Raw genomic sequence first — 20,737 nt, forward strand, 5'->3', positions numbered from 1 at the left:
ATCAGAAATAGCCATCCACGCCAAAGACGTGTTTGACGTGTTTTTGTTTTTATTAGTACAGCGCGTAGTTCAAACACTTCCCCAGCCTGTGACATGTTATCAGGCCACAAAGACAAGCCGACAACACGCGATCAAACACATACCGCAGCTGTTGTTTTGAAATGAGCCGAGGAAAAACAGAAAACAGAGAAACGCGCTTCCTTGTGAAGTTGTGCAGAGAGGAGAAACGCCATTGAAACGCCCCTCGGCGCGCTGCACGAGCTGATCGGCTTGCTGCAGGGCAGCGGACATCGATCGTTCGCTGTAGTCAAACCCGTGACCAACATGATCGATCCTGGTCCCTCGACCCCGTTCCTGTGTCCCAGCCCGAAAGAGACGAGACGGAGTCACAACTGTGTGAGTTGGAGGAGAACAGCAGCCTCGCCACAGAAATGGCTTTCACACAGAGCGAAGCAGCACGGCCACTTTCCTGTCGAGGGCGAGGAAGACTGGACTGACTCCAATGCGACAGGACCCGGATGATCTCGCGGTAAGGAGTGTGTGTGTGTGTGTGTGTGTGTGTGTGTGTGAGAGAGAGACTACACTGATCTCTGCATTCTATTCTATGATCACACTCACTCACACTGAGTAAACTGTATTGTTGAATGTAAAAAAAGCACATCATGTATATATATATATATATATATATATATATATATATATATATATATTTTTTCATTTGTGTCATAACGAATAATATTTACATGTCTGATGTCAATACAGTTCAAAATAAAAGAATTGAGAGCGAGTTCTGCCTGAGATTGTGTGATTTAGAAAAATGCCATTTTCTGCAATTTATCTTCTCAGAGAGACCTTTTTGGTGAAAACAGGGTGTATATAAATGGCTATAAGTAGAGTACAGAACATGCTAAAAGCTCACTTTTTTTCCCCTGGTGAACCCAGAGATGTACATCTTCATTTTGAGGTATTGCAAATCACTTTGGTGCTAATAGATAATTTACTGTGGGTCTTGAAAGATGACCAACAATTATGAAAATCTTTGGCCTGTGCTAAATATTGGCAGTCCTAAACTGGCCATGAATGAGTTAACTGGGGTCGTAAGGTGTTTCGGGTCTGTCGAACATCATACACCCTCGCCCAGTAGACCCAGCCGAGGCCGATTAAGACCCCGAACCGCATCCCAGAAGCAGCCGCTCACGGATCAGCCCTCCTACTCTGTCTGCAACGTTGCCCGCGGAAACAATGTATTCGAACGTAACTTTTCGGATTTGGCTCCTACACTGTGTGTCACTTAAGTAACAGGCAACACTGTGGTGTCAGATAAGTTAAGGTAAGGTAACTCATGATTTTTTCCCCTCATGTCATGTTTTTGCACATTTTTGTTAGGATTTTTGTCCTATTTTTGTCCCTGTTGTTGTTCTCTGTGCCCAGCCTCTCTCACACAACCCCACAGTCTGTTCCCCATTCTCAATCACAGTAATGAGACTGATGCGAGTGTGGCTGGACTGGACTGCAAAAAGAGGCAGACATCAGAGGGCCCGGGATCACACTGTTGTTACAACCCCGTGTACACTGCCTTTAGTGCACGGCTTAAGGAACGGGCTTTGTTTTCATTAGTTCCTGAATAAGTATTCTTTGTGTTGGACTCCTGACCTGGAGACTTTCAGCTACTTGGCGTTGCCAAGACTTTCTCTGTTCCTAAAGTAAAACGTTGGTTTTTGTTAGAGACTTTCAAGCTGCCTGTGGCAACCAGCCCTGCCTACAGTCACAAACTAAAGACTAAACCTTTGTCTGCCTTCTGCGTTTGGATCCGCACTCACTGGTCCTGATAGTAACAGTCAACACTGTGTGTGTCACTTAAGTTAAGGTAAGGTAACAGTCAACACTGTGGTGTCACTTAAGTTAAGGTAAGGTAACAGTCAACATTGTGTGGTGTCACAAGCTTCTGCAGGTTCTCCGCCACCTCTGACATTTAGAAATGGTAACTCCATAGCCAATCGAGATAACGCTAATGGTGGCTAGCAGTTAGCTTTGTAGTAGTGCTCCTACCGAGGCTGTGACTGACAGCTGTCAAAAATGTGGCCACGCAACCATAATGACGCCAATCTGGGAACCCATCGTTTAAAAAAAATCCTCTAACCTCTAAGTTAGGGTTAGGGTTTCCACTCCCTGCAAGCTCTGCCATTAGCTCCAACTCCAACCATTAATGGATTTCCTTTCCGCTGCCTGCGTGCCGCTCTCAAATCCCTCCGTTGTTAACAATAACAACTCTAGCTCGTTGCTAGTAGCAAGTAGCAACTTGCTACATGCTGAAATTTGACTACACACCGGTCACGTGCAAGCGCTGTTACACAGCTTTTCACGGTGCTTGCCGACAGATTTTCTATGAAAGTCGAAAGTCTGTCTCGAGAGATTATAATGAGGTATGTTGATAGGACACATGTAAATTTCCAACCTCTCTGCATTTTATACACTCGTAGCCTATATAAGACACTTTTTACAGTAGATGGATTTTTTTTTAATTAAAAGTGTGTTTTATATCAGGTTTTACGGTAATGCTCTATAAACATCACCCAGAAACCCCACTCCTCAATAAACTACAACATTGGTTCCCAAACTGTGGTCCGCGGACCAGGCTCCACCTGGTGGTCTGCCAGAGAATTGCATGTTTTTCTTGTAGACAACAGTTTTTACATGCACATTAACCCTGAGCAGTTGCCGGATTGGGCCGATTTTCAGAAATATCGCGATATTTGGGAAACATCGCAATTTTCAACATTTATTTTCAGAGGCTGCAGCAGGTGCAGTTTTAAAGCCAGGGTGAAGTTTCTGGTAGCATATGAAACTAGAAGACTTAAGGAATCGATTTGTACCAACCATGTCATGCTAGCTAGCTTGTCAGGAATGTAGCTAAATAACACTCCAAATTTAGGAAAGATTTTGGCGAGGGAAAAAAAACTTTTTCAATGGGGTCTTCTTTTTCACAGCCTAATGTTGGCAGGTGTGTGAGTGTCCGTGCGTGTCGATTTTGAACCAGCTAGTAGCCTTATATTGTTATGTAGCCTTTCTGCTGCTATTGCATGGTTAAATCAGCCAATTTTATTTTATGGGGGGGGGGGGGGGGGGGGGGGCGTGTATACACAGTGGAAGTGGTCCCTGGGAAATTTGGTTTGGTACGTAGTGGTAGCCTACTTGGTCGGAAAAGTTTGGGAACCCCTGAACTACAACACCTAGAAACTGACAGAGATGGTTAGCGGAGTTTATCTGGTTAAGAGAAGTTGTCTGGAAAAAGTCAAATGTGATTGTTTGAGCAGGTGAACAGGCGATCTGTTAACTCTGGATCATCTGCTGGAATCACAATCTTGAATCATTTGACTAATTAGGCATAATTAACATAATTTTAATTTAAAGGCCCTCTATGGAAGAATCTGACGTTCCTAAGCATTACTGACACCGGTGGCTGTTGAGGTAACGGCAGTCGCGCTCGCACTCCGTCAGCGCGAGCCAGCAGCAGCCAAAACTGGTGTTAGCTAGATAGCAATTCGTCTGCATTAGCAAGCAAGCGAACATTATCTAACATTAGCCAACTAAAACCACAATATCACAATACATCTGTCAGTCACTTAAACTTCAATAAGCCGTTTATTGTTGTAACAACACAGTGGTGTTGGGCAGCTCTTCGGCAGCCAACATGGTAAAAAGACTAACACAACAAGCTAAGGTTACAAACTAAAACAAAGCTACCTCCATGAATCGAAAGCACGATGTTGACTCTAGTTTCCTCTGCCGTCGGTCACATTGCTACTATTTGGCCAGACGGGCTTCACTATAGATAAGTATTTTTTCTTTTTATGTAGTGCAGCTGCTTCTTCACGTGACGCGTGTCCCTCCATGAGAGGATGTAGCCTAGGCCCCTTCCCCGGGCTCCAGAAGAGAGAGAGCGAGAGAGTCAGAGTCCTTTTATTTATCATTTGCAGTAGAGACCACACAACACAACAAGCGGCTCATCAATACACACACAGATTAGCCGGCTAGTTTGCTAAACGCGCTAACACGTTTTAAACCACGGAGCTATCTGCTATCTGCAGGCGGTGAAAGGCACCAGTTCAGAGAGCAGCCCTGAAGTTGAAAAGTCAACTGAGGAGCAGATAAAGGCATTTCTGCATAGAAATAATATTGTCATTGACACTGACCATATGGAAGCCTGCCATCCACTTCCAGTTGGGCAAAACAGGCATAAGTCAGCTGTACCGGCTATAATTATCCGCTTTGCAAACAGGAAGCATAAAGTAAATCTGATGAGACAGGGAAGAAATCTAAAAGGCACAGATGTCTACATCAACGACCATCTTACCAAAAGAAATTCAGAAATTGCTAGGGAAGCTAGACTCCTTAAGAAACAGAACAAACTTCAGAAGACCTGGGTTGGCAATTGCAAAGTTTTCATTAAACCAAATGGTGCACCTGAAAATTCCCCTGGGCTGTGCATTAAGAGCATGGACGAACTGAAGAAATATGACAGAGCTTAATAAGATCACTGTTTCCATCAATGCTGCTCAGGGAAAATTACTGTTTCTCATGATTTTCATGTTTCTTTCTGGGACAAAGTGGTTTTGCTTTATGCATTTTAACATCTGTTCTCTTTTTAATTATTATGATTGAAGACGAAAATGACATAGATCCAGATAACTTTCTGGATAACGCTAATGATAACTGCTGCTATTACACTGAGCAACAGTTCAATACGGATATTAAATGGGAGCATGGAATTTCTATTATTCATTTTAATAGTAGAAGTCTCTATGCAAATTTTGAACACATAAAACAATACTTGGGCCAGTTTAAAAAACCCTTTAGTGTCATTGCTGTCTCGGAAACATGGATTAATGCAGAAAAAGGTTCTGATTTTGTTCTACAGGGTTATGATTTTCACTGTGTTAGTAGAGTAAATAGTCTGGGGGGTGGTGTGGCCCTTTTTGTAGAGGAAGGCCTCACATGCAGGGAAATTGGTAACATGTCAATGGTTATTGAGGACTTGATGGAATGTATAACTATTGAGATAGAAATGGAAAGGATGAGGAATGTTGTGGTCAGCTGTGTATACAGAAAACCTGGCTCCAGCATTGAAACATTTAACACAAAGATGGAAGATTTGTTTAGCTCTTTGAATCAAAAAGTGTTTTATGTTTGTGGGGATTTCAACATTGATTTGCTGAATCCAAACAACCATGGAAAAACTGATGATTTTATTGAAGTCATGTATAGCATGAGCCTCTTCCCAACTATTACTAAACCAACTAGGATAACAACACATTGTGCCTCCCTGATTGATAACATATTCACAAACAACTTGGACTGTAATATAAGTGGACTGCTGATTAATGATATTAGCGATCACCTCCCGGTATTCTCAATCTATGAATGTAAGGTTAAAAAAAAGAGGGAGCCTAACGAAGTCAAATATAAAAGAAGTAGAACTGAAGTAAATATTTCTGCTTTTAGAGCTGAGCTTTTAAATTGGAACTGGAACAGGGTTTTTGAGGAATCAGGGGTTGATAAAGCGTACAACTTATTTTTAGATACTTTTATGAATTTATATAATAAAACTTGCCCACTAAAACGGTATAGTCCAAAGACTAAATACGCAGAAAACCCGTGGATGACGAGGGGTCTCATAAATGCATGTAAAAAAAATAATACACTATATAGGACATTTATAAAGCATAAATCTATAGAAGCAGAAGTTAAATACAAGAAATCTAAAAATAAATTGGTGAATATTATGAGGATTTGTAAAAAACAATATTACACAAATCTACTAGATAAAAATAAAAGTAATATAAAGGGAATATGGAACATATTAAATAAGATAATCAGAAATAAACAAAGTAACCAGTCATATCCAGAACACGTTATAGACAAGGATAGGGTTATCTCTAATGTGAAGGAATTGGTTGATGGTTTTAACAATTTTTTTGTTGATGTTGGGCCAAATTTGGCGAAAGAAATCAGAATTGCTGGGAATCACTCTTCAGAGGACAGTGGGGTGAGAAACTCACACACCATCTATTTGAGAGCTGTTGATAAAGGGGAAATTATAGATATTATAAATAAAAGTGCAAACAAAACTTCTACAGATGGAAATGACATAGATATGTCGCTGGTCAAGAATGTAATTCATGAAATTGCTCATCCCCTTACTCATATTTGTAACCTGTCCTTCACAACTGGAATATTCCCTGAAAACATGAAACTCGCCAAGGTTATCCCACTATATAAAGCTGGGGACAAACATCTGTTCACAAACTACAGACCTGTTTCCCTTTTATCACAGTTCTCGAAGATTCTTGAAAAGCTATTTGTTGAAAGACTCGACACTTTTGTAAACAAACACAACTTACTGAATGACAGCCAGTATGGTTTTAGATCATCTAATTCAACTTCCATGGCACTAATGGAGCTAGTGGAACAGTTAACAGGTTGTATAGATGAGAAGAAATATGCTGTGGGAGTCTTCATTGACCTAAAGAAAGCTTTTGATACAATTGACCACAGGATTTTGCTAAGAAAGATGGAGAGGTATGGTGTCCGAGGGGTTGCACTGGATTGGCTGCAAAGCTACATTACAAATAGGAAGCAGTTCGTACAACTGGGGAATTACAAATCAATGTACTTAAACATTACCTGCGGGGTCCCACAGGGGTCAGTTTTGGGTCCCAAATTATTTATTCTTTACATAAATGACATTTTTAATGTTTCCAATTTTTTTAAATTAATTGTCTTTGCGGATGACACAAATATTTTATGTTCAGGGGAGAATTTACAACAGCTTATTGATATGGTCAAAGTTGAATTGCTAAAGTTAAAGGGTTGGTTTGACTCTAATAAATTATCCTTAAATTTGAGTAAAACCAAATTTATGATATTTGGCAATCGAAATGTAAATTCTAATATTCACGTAGAAATCGACCAGGTAGAGATTGAAAGAGTTTATGAAATCAAATTCCTGGGTGTTTTAATTGACCACAGACTCTGCTGGAAACCTCACATTAAATACTTGTGTACCAAAGTGGCCAGAAGTATTGGGATAATGGGCAAAATTAGATACTTCTTGAATCAGAAGGCACTGCACACTTTGTATTGGGCACTTCCATACCTGTGTTATTGTGTTGAAGTATGGGGTAATACCTATAAAAGCACCTTATATAAGATTTGCACTTTACAAAAAAGAGCAGTGAGGATAATTAACCATTCTGGGTATCGTGACCATACCAATAAGTTGTTCATACATTCTTTTATTTTGAAATTTATGGATTTAGTTAAGTTTAAAACTGCCCAATTTGTTTTTAAAGCTAATAAACACATGTTACCAGGACACATTCAAAGGCTATTTAGTGAGAGAGATGGGAACTACTACTTAAGACGACAACATAATTTTAAGCAACCTTTTTTCCATACTAGTCTAAAAAAAATGTGTGTATCAGTTCGGGGGGTGTCGCTTTGGAATGACCTGGATGAAGAAATTAAATTGTGCAAGAACATCAAACATTTCAAACGCTTCTATAAAAAATCACTCATTGGTAAATATGTGGAAATTGACAGTGTTTTGTAATTTGTAATTTAATGGTGTTTGTATTTGTTTTATCTGTTACTATGCAACAAATTTTTAATTGAACTTTCATTCGCTTAAATTTAATCTCATTTACTGTTTTATTTACAATGCAAATTTTTCATGTGAATTTCTTATACGCTTTGATTTTATCTGTACTGTAAACTGCTGGGATTGTGCATATTTTTAAGTTGGATAATGTAAAGAGGGGGCTGAACAAGATAAGCTATGGCTTCTTTCTGCCCCTTCTCGAACTATATCATAATGTAACTGCTACGTTTTCTTTGTCTTTGACTGTTCGAGATAAATAAAGATCAAATCAAATCAAAATCAAATCAAATCAAACACATCCATCTCCACAACCGAGCAACGGATTTCCATGCAGCACCATTGGAATCAGCATGATCTATGCTCCATTCCATTTGCATTGGGAACTAGGAATATCGCAGTTGAGTGACGTCACACCTGAGTTGTCAGCGTTCCATTTCAACAGTCGGGAAACCAGCCAGGGTTAGTTCTAGCCAGGTTAGCCATTGTTAGCACTAACGGTTGATAACACATTTTGCGGTATTTTGCGCATACAAACATGCACTGTAGCAACATGTCCACTCATAGAAGTTAGACAGTAGGCTACTGTGTGTAGGCTACAACTGATTTGAGAGACAAATGAGACAGAAGTCCTAATAAACAGCAATTACTATGATTTTAACTGAAGGGCAGAGCTGCTCTTGGATTTTTTTAGATCAACGGTGGTGAGGCTCCCTCGAGTTTGGCGGAGAAAATCTGAGGGCAGGTGATGTCCTGATCTTTGAACAGTGAAATTCCCAGCTCCCAATGCAAATGGAATGGAGCACTAGTACGCTAGTAAGCTCCATTGGCGGCATTAGGCCCAGGCTTTCGGGGCTATAGACCCGGATCATTTAGGAAAAGCCCCGGATCTCAAATATGGATTTTTTTTTTTTTTACAAAAATAAGAAGAGCTAGCCCCCCTCTATTCATCTCTCATTCATGCTTTAAAGCCATAAGAAATAATAAGAATGGTCTTGGTGATCAGAAATGCATTGAACATACCGGTACTTCCTCTCTGTGTGCAAGTTACATAAAGGAGGAGGAGACATCACTCTCATCACAGCATTCGAATTTGGCATTGGCCCATTGGGGCTAGACTTTGGGGGCATTTCTATTGAAGTGCATTGTTTTGGCATGGAAAGTCCTTCTATAAACCATCAGGTGTGGTGTTTCAGCTTTGATTGAACAATGCTTCCTTATTGCAAAATGTGAATGCTGTTGGTGATGTCTTATCCTTCTTTATAGTTCCTTCTTTGTATGTAGAAGTGCGCTGCTGCTGATTGACAGACTGTCAGCATCAGCTGACATGTTGTTGACATGTGACATGACATGTCATGTTGTGAGTTAGCGGGGGAGGGGAGACTGCAGCACCAGAGGGCACATGTTAGCGTTTGTTGCCATCTGTAGCTACCAAGGAGGAGTGTATAGATATAAATAGAGCAGCCGACCACAGGTGCAGCGGCAGCCTTTAAAGCAGCTACGAGCAACTTTTTCGATTGTTATTAAACAGTCTAAATTTAATATCAATGCATCACATCTTACCTCTAATAGTAGACGAGACCAACGCAGAGTAGTCTCGTTTGAACCCCGAGTGAATCGGCCAGTGTTAGTCTCTCTGTGGCCAGGGAAGATCAGGAAGTGAAATGAAACGGTTTGCAGCAGCCACTTCGGCCATAACCACAAAATAACTTCCAAAAAACCTGTTAGAATATAACGAGAGATGTTCGCGAGAGTATGCATGGCGTTCACATTGTTTATGCTATGTTGCTAGGCAGCGCGAACGGGGTAGGCAGGCAGCTGCGTTTCACTTCTGGGTTTCACTTCCGCGTTTATCCGGTCCGGCGGTAGGAGAGAGAGAGAGAGAGCCCCCTGTTGACGCGAGTTTAGACAGACACAGACTTAATAATCATCTAAGGGAGCAATCTCCGATTCACACGGCTTTGGTCTCAGCTACTATTATAGGTAAGATGTGATGCATCAATATTGTAATTATACTGTTTAATAACAATCGAAAAAGTTGCTCGTAGCTGCTTTAAGGGAGGAAGAGGTTGTGGATATCACAGGAGATGATGAGCCAGGACAAGCTCAGGTTGGTGATGAGATGACTCTGCAGACCAGCTAGCTAGCTAACAACAACAAAACGTTTTTGTCACACAAGGCGCACCAATTCCAGTGGACACAATAGTTTAGAACCACTGGTCTAGCTAGCCTGTACTCACCGTGATATTATAATACTAATATTAAAAATATAAATAAATTGCTACATCATCCTATAGGGGGGGGGAGTCTACTCAGTGCCACTTTGCACAATAATCAATTCATAACAATACCATATTTGTATAGTGCATCTATCACATTTAATACATAAAATGTATGTCAAAACATTCATACATGATAAAAGAGAGATAAATGAAAGTTATAAAAGACAAGGTGGTGATTAAATTAGGCACATGGCATAACGTGAAATAAATCAAATGTAGAGTAATATAGGACAAGGACAATAAAAAAATACAGTAACCTAGAGTGATTAGTAAAATATGCAAAAAGAAAGAAAAAGAAAATATGTAAACTAGGAAAACAATGGAAACAAGTCATGGACTTTATTGTGTTTTAATTCCTTGACAATATTAATAGGCTACTGGTGTATGGGTTTTTATCTGTTCATTGTGTATTTTAACAACTGTCACAAATAAATTAATTCATAAAAAATGATTGGATTTACATAACAGTTTGCCATAGTTCAAATGGCTTAGGACCCCTAATAAAAATCCATATTAGGGTCACACACTCCATTTGATGAGATTTGTCTTCAGGACCCAAATCTCAGAACATTTGTATTGTTTGTGTTGTATTGTATTGTTTGATATTATTTTGTCTAGAAATCCATGATCTGTAATGTAACAGTGAAACTACATCAATACAATCCTTCTTCTACATTCTCTAATTGAGTTAACTTCTTGTAAATGAAATACGCCAATGCTGAATAATGCCCTCTCAGGACGCCTGGTAGTCCCTGGACCTCACTTTGAGAACCACCGATCTAGTTCTGGGGTTAGGGTTAGTATTCATCTAAAATTGCGCAAATTGTTTTGAAAAAAACAACAAATTCCGGGGCGGGGGCCTCCGTCCCCTCCCTGGGCTGAGCCCCCAATCTCTCCACACCCTAGAAACGCCCCTGCTAAGCTCAGTGGCATTATTGAACCCGTAGTAGTTTATGTACATAGCCTAGTGTACTAAACCTGCACGCAGTACTTTACCACCTGGGTGTAATTTTTCTGTATACAGTAGGTGAACTTTTTGTTGGACTGTGTTGTGGATCGTTCGGACGTTAGCAGACTCCATTGCTAAGCTAATGTTAGCTTGTGTTGCAACCTGTGGATCTTCTTATTCTCTGGTTTACTGGTGGAACGCTGTAGAAAAGAGGTGAGAGTCCTTCATATAGACATCAGCCAACAGTGTATTGGATGTCTAGTGCTCTGCCGACCATTGCTTTTTTTTTTTTTTTTTTTACAAACGAGGTCCACAATGGAAACAAGTCCTGGACTTTATTGTGTAATTCCTCGACAATTTTAAAACTGGTGCTTGGGTTTTATCTGTGCATTGTGTGTTTTTAACATCTGTCTTAATAAATTCATTAATTCACCCACAGGAACGCAGGAAGTCAGGAAAGGTCTCATTTTTAAGTTAGGTTACATCCCGTTCACTCATTGGCAATAAAATACATTAATGTAAATTAAATTGCTTCACAATTCCTACATATAGTGACATATTAGCTAAGAAATCAGTGTTGTGAATGAGGATTTTTCCGGAAGATAAAAAACAATGTAATAATGTATTTGTTTGTTGGTTTCTTCTGTATGGAGATTTTTCAATCTTTGAATATAAAATGTGTTGTTGCCACGGTGTTTCGCCCGTCACTCATCACCATAGTCAGTGGTGGAAATGGGGGGAACGCCTGGGAATGGAGTTCCCATAGTAAACGTTGAGAGGGAACGGTGAGAATGAGAGGGGCAAAAGCATTACTCCTTAGGTTCCCCTTAAAACATGTATTGCTTTGCAGTGGAGAGCAGAGCAGTGGACATTTAAAAAATGTAAAAAACAGTCAAGCATTCAGAAATGGGGGGGGGGGGGGCGTTGTGCAGTCCGCGCCGCGTCCAGGGACCCCATCCTGTGCAAGTAGGGTTCCCAGAGTAAAACATGGCCATTTCCACCACTGACCAGCAACACTTTGAATAGCATGGTGCTGTATTGGAGCTTTATGTTGAAGTGTATAAATAATAGTAACCCAATGACAGCAGAATAACAGTAGAGATTTCTAATATTGAAAAGCATTGCATAAATACAGACACAACAGAAAAACAGGCAGTGACCCCACACTGTACAGCTGACACAGAACACAGTAGGACGTTGGTTCTCAAGGTGCCCCCCAGAGGTCCTTGAGGGTGTTCCAGGGGAATTCCTAGCAAACAGGGGAATCATTTATTTTCACTGTAATAAACACAATGACAACAAAATGTTTGACTGACTGGTTTGACTGTTTTAGCCACGGGTTTCATACACTTTCTGTAATAAAATGCTAACATGCTAAAAGCAAAAATCTTATCAGGTGGGAGTCTGTGGTCTAATTTGTGTCAGTTTTGGGGTCCTTGTCACAACCACTGCAGTAGAGAGAGAGAGTGTGTGTGTGTGTGTGTGTGTGTGTGTGTGTGTGTGTGTGTGTGTGTGTGTGTGTGTGTGTGTGTGTGTGTGTGTGTGTGTGTGTGTGTGTGTGTCTCTGTCTGTCTGTCTGTCTGTCTGTCTGTCTGTCTGTCTGTCTGTCTGTCTGTCTGTTTGGAGAGGGCTGAGGGAGTAAAGTCCAGTGGTCAGATCAGATTCATCAACTTTTCTTTTACCAAATTAACCAAAATAACCCAGCTGTCACAGGAGCCATGTAGAGCCAGTGTTAGACCAGAGCCCATACAGTCCATATATAGACAGAGATAGTCCATAATAGATAGAGATAGTCTAGTTACTCCAAATATAGACAAATATAGACAGATATAATATATATTTATATATATATATATATATATATATATATATATATATATATATATATATATATATATATATTTATATATATCCGTCCATATATAGACAGAGACAGTCCATATACAATAGTTAGTCCATATATAGACAGAAATAGTCTATATATAGTTAGTCCATATATAGACAGAGATAGTCTATATATAGTTTGTTCCATAGATAGAGATAGTCCATAGTTCAGGTTGGAAACAGTAGAAACTGCATTCTGGTCTGTTGAAGGTTCTGAAGGGTCTAGGTTCTGAAGGTTCTAGACTCCAGCTCTTAACAGGAAGTACCAAGCAGAAACAGGATGTGATGTCATGGTTCGCTGGAGAGGAAACATGCAAAAAAGAAAAAATAATTAGTAGCAACAGAGTATCAAAGGGGTGGGGTCAGATCCTTCTAGAATCCTACTGGGTTGCCATGGTGACCGTTTGGGGAGGTGATTGACAGCTCCATGGTAACAGCCGGCCCGCCTACCGCTGCATGTACCCCAATCAGGTCTTCTCATGCAGACACGCCCCTCCTTTCAGTCAGGTCTTCAATCAGTTCGTTGGTTGCTGCTCAGCAGTTGCCGGAGTTGCGGAACTCTCCGTTCTCGGTGATCTGCAAGGCAGAGGTGTTGCTAGGTGACAGGCCATTGCGCTGTGAGGTCACAGCGTAGCGTTCCTTCAGCTGAGTCAGTGCCGCCATCAGGCGACTGTTAGCCGCATCAAGACTGGCAATCCTCTTCTCCTGGTGGAGAGACAGACAGACAGGTGGTCAGACAGACAGCCAGATGGACCGACAGGCAGACAACAAGACAGATGGTTAGACAGACAGGTAGTAAGATAGGTAATCAGATAGACAGGTAGACAGACAGACAGACAGACAGAGAGACAGACAGACAGGTAGTCAGATAGACGGGTGGTCAGACAGACATGTGGTCAGTGACATGTGAGACAGACAGATAGCCTACCTGTGCTTCTATGATCTTCTGCTTAGAGTCCACCACAGCCTGCATGTCAGAATGGTCCTTCTTCAGCTCCTCCTCCACCGACATCAACCTGTACAGCAACACACCGGGTCACACACCCAAAGCGCGGCGAGATGACATATCAGAAACTTTGGGGTGGGGGGAGAGAGGGACCGCAATAAAAAGGAGAGGTTTGGGGTGGGGGGAGAGAGTCAGCTAGGAAGTTGTACTGAGTGGTAAGTTGGTGTTACCGGTAAGTTTGTCTATGTCCACTCCAACTTCCTCGTTGACTTTTCAGTGTTACCCCTGCATTGATCCTTTTGTGACACACCGCCATGACAGGATTTTGACCGCCACATCTCTCGCTCATACACACGAAATCACACAAACGACAGAACAGCGGAGTGATGATTGGTTGGGTTTTGGCATGAAGAGTGATGATTGGTTAAGGTAAAATATCAGGGCCAATCAGACGCAGAGTAGAGCGGGTTTCAAGACACATGATCGATGAAATGCATCGTGATTATTTAATCCATTATTTAATAATGCCAGATTGCTGATTGGCGGCCAATCTATCCTGTTCGCCCGCCGGAGAGAGAAAGGGGTTCACACTCTGGGGGACATATATGGAGAGGAGGGTTTGCGCACCTTCCAAGATTTATGTTCAGAATTTAATTGACCTCGTTACTCCTTCATCAGACTAGTATTTCAGTGAGAATCAGTCAGTCATGGAACGGAAAGGACGCTTTCCACTTTCGGGGACGCTGGATGACTTTCACCCTCGTTTCCCGAAGGGGTGGTGTGTTTCCATACGCCTGACCCCGCCCGCTTGGGACGCTGCCTTCATTTCGAGGAGCACACACTGACTCACACACACCTCCACACTGACTCACACACACCTCCTCCTCCCTCGGCAGGCACCCTGACGAAGGCACTTTCGCCAAAACATGTTGGTGTAACCCATTAAACACAGCAGAGGAGATGTTGAGTGTGCGACTTCCTTTCTTTATGTTTGTTGAGTTATGTGTTCTCATCTGTAATATTGTTTATGTTTTATACCCAGTCTGTTAATGCGCTTGTATTGTAAGCTCTAAGTTATACGTCATGTGTGACGTGACTTCCTGTGTAACTGTCGTAAAGTCTGCACTGCTTCCTCTTTACGTTATACGGAAGACAGATGAGTAAGCGCGGGTATTTCATTCCATAGCTGCTGATGTATTCCCGGTGATGCTGTGACGAATATAAATAAAAGAACATAAAGATATTGAAGTGTGATCCTTCCTCAACATGGGTGATGAAGAAAATCAACCTGAAAGCTCAACAATGTTACTTTGAACTATCCATTCCACATCAAAATACAGCCGTTTTAGGATCAGTAAATAGGTGTATTTTGAGAATCTTTTCGGGGGTCCGAGGCGGCCAGTTTCATTTGCACGCAGCAGGCCAGTATGTATAAGTGTTCCTAGTTGTGCAGATAGCAGGCAGGCAGGCTGCAGGCAGCCAGGCAGGGAGGAATGAGTTAACTTTTCAGTCAGAAGCTGCTGAGACCCCAGTGCGGGTGGGCGGGCTTGCTGTTCAATGGTGCCAAAATGGAGAAGAAAAGAAGTGCAGAGAGGTGGAAAGCAAGGAGCCTATGTTGTGTCTTGGCCTAAACTACAATATCAGTGGTAGACAATTGTCTATTGCCTCTAGAATATTCGAGAGAAATGAAATTAATAAAAAAAACACTAATTTGTCTTTATAAATTTATTTATTTAGTTATATTAGGCTATATAAAAAAATCCCATTGGTCAAATGTAAACAGTAGTGGCTAAACTGAAAGTATGGGTTTGATTGCTTTTGGGGTTTTCTTCACAAAAGTGGAGAAGGAGGCAGAAGCAGCACTAGCACTGCAGCAGGTGCTCCTGCAGAGCTGGAGGTGGTGTTGAACTTATCAGAATCATGAACCTTCAGGTAGGCTACAATTCAAGAGCATAAAGTGAAACATGTAGGCTATATGCTTATTGCTTTCACATTAATGTGCTTTATGGGATTATCAGTAGGACTGCACAATACAGTTTAAAGTGGAGATGAAGCAGTTATATTTTTTGTATTTGCATTTAACCTCAGACAAGCCAAGACAGGACACTGCACTCTTCCTTAAATTAAGTTTGCTGTGAAGCTTTTGTAACCTTGCTTGCAAGATGGATAACCTCGCGAGATCAAAAGAGATTCTCTCGACGTACCCATCTTGTCATGCACAGGCAGTTAAGATGATTGGTCGAGCCATGCCGGCCCGACGAATCAGCGGCAGCCGTAGGCGGGCTCAGGCTCGTCTGGGCAAGTAGTGGGTACATGGTCTTTGTAGTTCTTTTCACTCGTCAACATGGCTGCCGCCGCGGAAGTGCCAGGCAGTCTGAATGAAATTGAATGTAACGTTCCCAATTCTACGTATTCAATTCTAAAAAACGACCCTCAACATTTGGGAAGGCTAAGCCACACAACGTTATAATCTAACTAAATGCTTCGAAGGTGACTTTACGACCGTGAGGACTCAATCAATGAATACCACGGAGATCAGGCACAAGCACCTTCCGCGATCTGATTGGTTGAAGTTAACACCCACCAGCGGTGATAGACAGATGGGTCATCCAATCACCTGCCAAGTAGCTTGGAAAAAGTGCCCGCCTCCGTCAGCGTGTCTGGTTAGTGCATTCCCAGATCGACTGGTTTAGTGAAACCTATGTGGAGCTATACCGTCCATCTGGCAGCGTCAGGTTAAAGCTTTTGTACAGAGGCATGTTTTTGTTTTCATATTATACTTGCAGTTATCTAGGCAATGTTGAATTCTATTAGTGAACAAATAGGTAACATAACATGTAACATCACATTAGCATTATATTCACCAAATCTTTAAATCTTAAACGGCCCACATTTTTCACCGGCGACCTTTGGTCGTCGGCATGTGTGTCCGCGTGTGTTGGCCTGGCCTGCATGGTCTCTAATGCCCGGCCTGAATTATGGTCCCAGTCCGCCCCTGGTCACCAGACAACAAAGACATTACATTAAACTTCATCATCATCACATTATGGGAACTTTACAGACCAAATTTTTTGATTCGACACGAATACCGATATTTTATCTATCAGTTTTACCGATACCAATATCGATACCAAGAGAGAGAAAGGAGAAAAATAGATATACCCCCTCACCACAAATGCACACATAGAGACACACACAACACACACAGACACACACACACACACACACACACACACACACACACACACACACACACACCTGCTGATTATGCTGTTCATCTGAAGGTCTTTGTCATCCTGAAGTCTCCTGAGTCGAGACTCTGTGTCCTCCAGCCGAGTCTACACACACACACACACACACACACACACACACACACACACACACACACACACACACACACACACACACACACACACACACACACACACACACACACACACACACATTTTAAATACTTTATTTGGTTCCACAAATTACATTTCATAAGCAGGGAAACAAATATATCAGGGTCAATTAATACTGAGCACTTATGGATACACATAGCACCTCCTTCTCCACACTGCTAGACTGCCAATAATTGCTGAGACAGAGCAACACACACACACACACACACACACACACACACACACACACACACACACACACACACACACACACACACACACACACACACACACACACACACACACCAGAGATGCTCACAAGTAATTTTTTGCAAGTCCACAAGTCTCAAGTCTTTGAGCTATGTAGAGTCCAAGTCAAGTCTCAAGTCTTTGAGCTAGAGCCTAAGTCAAGTCTCAAGTCTCTTATGGATGAGGTTACTATCATCTGCTGGATGCCATCCAGTCTGCTAGAACACTGCATAACTAAAACTAAGGAATTCAAAGCATGTACTGTATCATCACTGCTTTATCTATTAGCATACAGTATCAGCATTGATTAGATGACAGTTGATGTTAATACACAAAAAATATATTACATCATTTAGCAGACACTTTTGTCCAATGTGACTTCTGTCAACAATACTGAAGTCAACTGTGCATCACAGTCTTCATCAACTAAGACCTTTAAAATGAAACAAGTAGCATTTGTTAATAGTGAAGGATTTTCTTTTGATTATTATTGTTTGTTTGTTTTTTTGTATAAGGGCGGTTAGTTCAAGAAGGGTTTAGGTATAGCCTGAAGAGGTGTGTTTTTGGTCTCTGCCGGAAGATGGACAGTGATTGGGCCATCTTGACAGAAGGGGCTCGTTGCACCATTGTGGTGTCAGGAATGAGAAGTCACGAATGGGATGTGCGACTTTTGAGCCCACGTAGCGATGGATGGGCGAGGTGACCTGCAAGGGTGGAGGAGCGGAGGGAGCGAGGTGAGGTTTGGAACACGATCATGGATTGGATACGTTGGGGGCAGTCTGGTGTACTGCCCTGTAGGTGAGTACCAGTGTCTTGAATGTAATGCATGCTGAGATGGGAAGCCAGTGAAGGGACCGGAAGAAGGGAGTAAGGCGAGAGAATGTATGTTGGTTGAACACCTGGCGAGCTGCCGTGTTCTGGATGATGAATGGTGGGAGAGGCAGGTATAGCCCAGCCAGAAGAACATTGCAGTAGTCCAGGCTGCAGGAGATGACACGTGCCTGGACCAGGATCTTCGAGGTTCGAAGAAAATCCTGCGTCCTCCGTCAGGTCCTCCTTAGCACACTCCCCAAGTTTGAAGTCGATCAGACCAACGGTTCTCAAGATACGCCAAGGACAGAGAGACAGACAGAGACTGCTGGCATTATAGTATAGATACAAAGTGGGTTAATTACCCGTAACACCATCCTTCAAGTTAAACCCCACTGGTACTCCTGCAGCATGCGTTGGTTCTTAAGTTAATTTAAGCTAAGTTAAGAGAAGTTAACCCCACCTGGTACTCCTGTAGCATACGTTGGTTCTTAAATTAATTTAAGCTAAGTTAAGATAAGTTAACCCCACCTGGTACTCCTGTAGCATACGTTGGTTCTTAAGTTAAGCAAAGTTAAGTTAAGTTAAACACACCTGGTACTCCTGCAGCATGCGTTGGTTCTTAAGTTAATTTAAGCTAAGTTAAGATAAGATAAGTTAACCCCACCTGGTACTCCTGTAGCATACGTTGGTTCTTAAATTAATTTAAGGTAAGTAAAGATAAGTTAACCCCACCTGGTACTCCTGTAGCATACGTTGGTTCTTAAGTTAAGCAAAGTTAGGTTAAGTTAAACCCACCTGGTACTCCTGTAGCATGTGGTGGTTGCGAAGGTAATTTAAGCTAAGTTAAGTTAAACCGATCTGGTACTCCTGCAGCATGTGATGATTCTTAAGTTAATTTAAGCTAAGTTAAGTTAAGTTAAACCCACCTGGAACTGGCGGGAATAGTGTGATCCTCCCATGTGCTACATGGGAGGATCACATGTAGCACATGTGATGTGCTACATCACATGTGATGTGCTACATCACATGTGATGTGCACATGTGATGTGCACATGTGCACATCACAAGCTGTCTTGTGATGTGCACATGTGTCTTGTGATGTGCACATGATGTGATGTGCTCCCGCTATCAGGTGAAAAAGAAGCAGCTGGCTACTGCGCATGTCTCAGAGGAAGCATGGTGCTAGTCTCGGCTCTCCCCAGGTCGGCAGAGGTGGAGCAGTGACCAGGGCAGCAGAGGGGAAAATTGGCCAAGTACAATTGGGAGAGAAAATGGGGAGAAAATCGGAAAAACATAATAATAATAATAATAATAATACAAGTTAAACCCACCTGGTACTCCTGCAGCATGCGGTGGTTCTGCTGGTCCTGGAACAGCAGCCTGGTTTCACACTCGTCCTGCCGGAGCGCCGCCACCCTCAACCTGTCCTGTAACACTGCTATCTCCTGCTGATACTACACACATACACACACACACACACACACACACACACACACACACACACACACACACACACACACACACACACACACACACACACACAGGAAGTTAGCTTCACACAGCCCTGCGGCCTGCAACCTATCCTGTGACACTGCTATCTCCTGCTGGTACTACACACACATACACAGACACACAAACACAGGAAGTTAGCTTCACACAGCACCGCGACCCGTGGGACTTGTACTGTGACGTGTTCAACGCCATCACGCCAAGTTTGAGAGGGCCAGAGACTGATAGACAGGCCTAAAGACTACACTAACACACACTTTAAGCCACTGATGGGCATAATAGCTCACACCAATGATTTGCAACGCAACGAGTTGAAACTTGCAACTGCTTGCAATGCTCTGCAACTCTTGTAGGCTAACCTTTGAAATGGCTGGAGTCGAGATGAGACTGGTCTGTTCAGACCGCTGTAACTTTGTTCTAGAAGTTTTGTTGCATTGCGAATCATTGGTGTGAACTGGGCTTTAAGACTACACTAAAGCCCCTTTTAGACTGGCCAAAAATTCCACTAATATCCACAAACTAGTGCAATTTTCTTCAGTCTAAAAGTTTCCAAGGCGGGCTGTTTAGCCGATAGAGCGACCCTGCAAGTGAGGTGGGTTTTTACGCGGCGGCTCTGCTCCGGCTGGCGATATAAATCTTGGCGGTGGTCCGGTCCAACCCGTGATTTTCCGTGAGTCGCCGCCCCTTTTCTAGCCTGAGTCAGTGAGATTCAGTGATTCCCACAGGCTCGGAATATACCGAGAGAAAAGTGCCTCTCGTCGTGCACGAGTGCACCCCACGAAGCTCACGAGCCCAGGCAGGGGCGCGTCAAATCAGCCAGAATGTAAGTAGGTCGTCCGCTGCAGGATGTTGTGTGTTGGTGTAGGCTACACCTTAAAATCAAATAGCCTACGTGTTTGATTTTAAGATATTTTTTACCCCAAAAATAAATTATTCTATTTACCCCTGTTTAGCCGAATGTTTTTGTGTCTTTTAATCAATCACCTAAATATCATATAGGCTATCCTCTTAATTGTATTGTATGATCTAATTTGATATCTTATAATAATATATCATCTATATATA

General features: G+C 42.1%; 1 pseudogene across 1 annotated transcript in view; it reads right to left on the reverse strand.

Annotated features, from left to right (window-relative positions):
* Positions 1-13,306: 13,306 nt before the first annotated feature.
* LOC310783951 (disabled homolog 2-interacting protein-like) overlaps positions 13,307-20,737 on the reverse strand; it is a 71,813-nt pseudogene continuing 64,382 nt past the window's right edge. The window contains exons 15-18 of the transcript in view: positions 19,495-19,617; positions 16,977-17,056; positions 13,701-13,788; positions 13,307-13,477 (exon numbers count right to left, since the gene is read on the reverse strand). The product of the transcript in view is annotated as a disabled homolog 2-interacting protein-like (transcript). The remainder of the gene's footprint in view (positions 13,478-13,700; positions 13,789-16,976; positions 17,057-19,494; positions 19,618-20,737) is intronic.

Source organism: Poromitra crassiceps, assembly GCF_964638095.1.
Source record: "Poromitra crassiceps genome assembly, chromosome: 10".
Taxonomy (NCBI): domain Eukaryota; kingdom Metazoa; phylum Chordata; class Actinopteri; order Beryciformes; family Melamphaidae; genus Poromitra; species Poromitra crassiceps.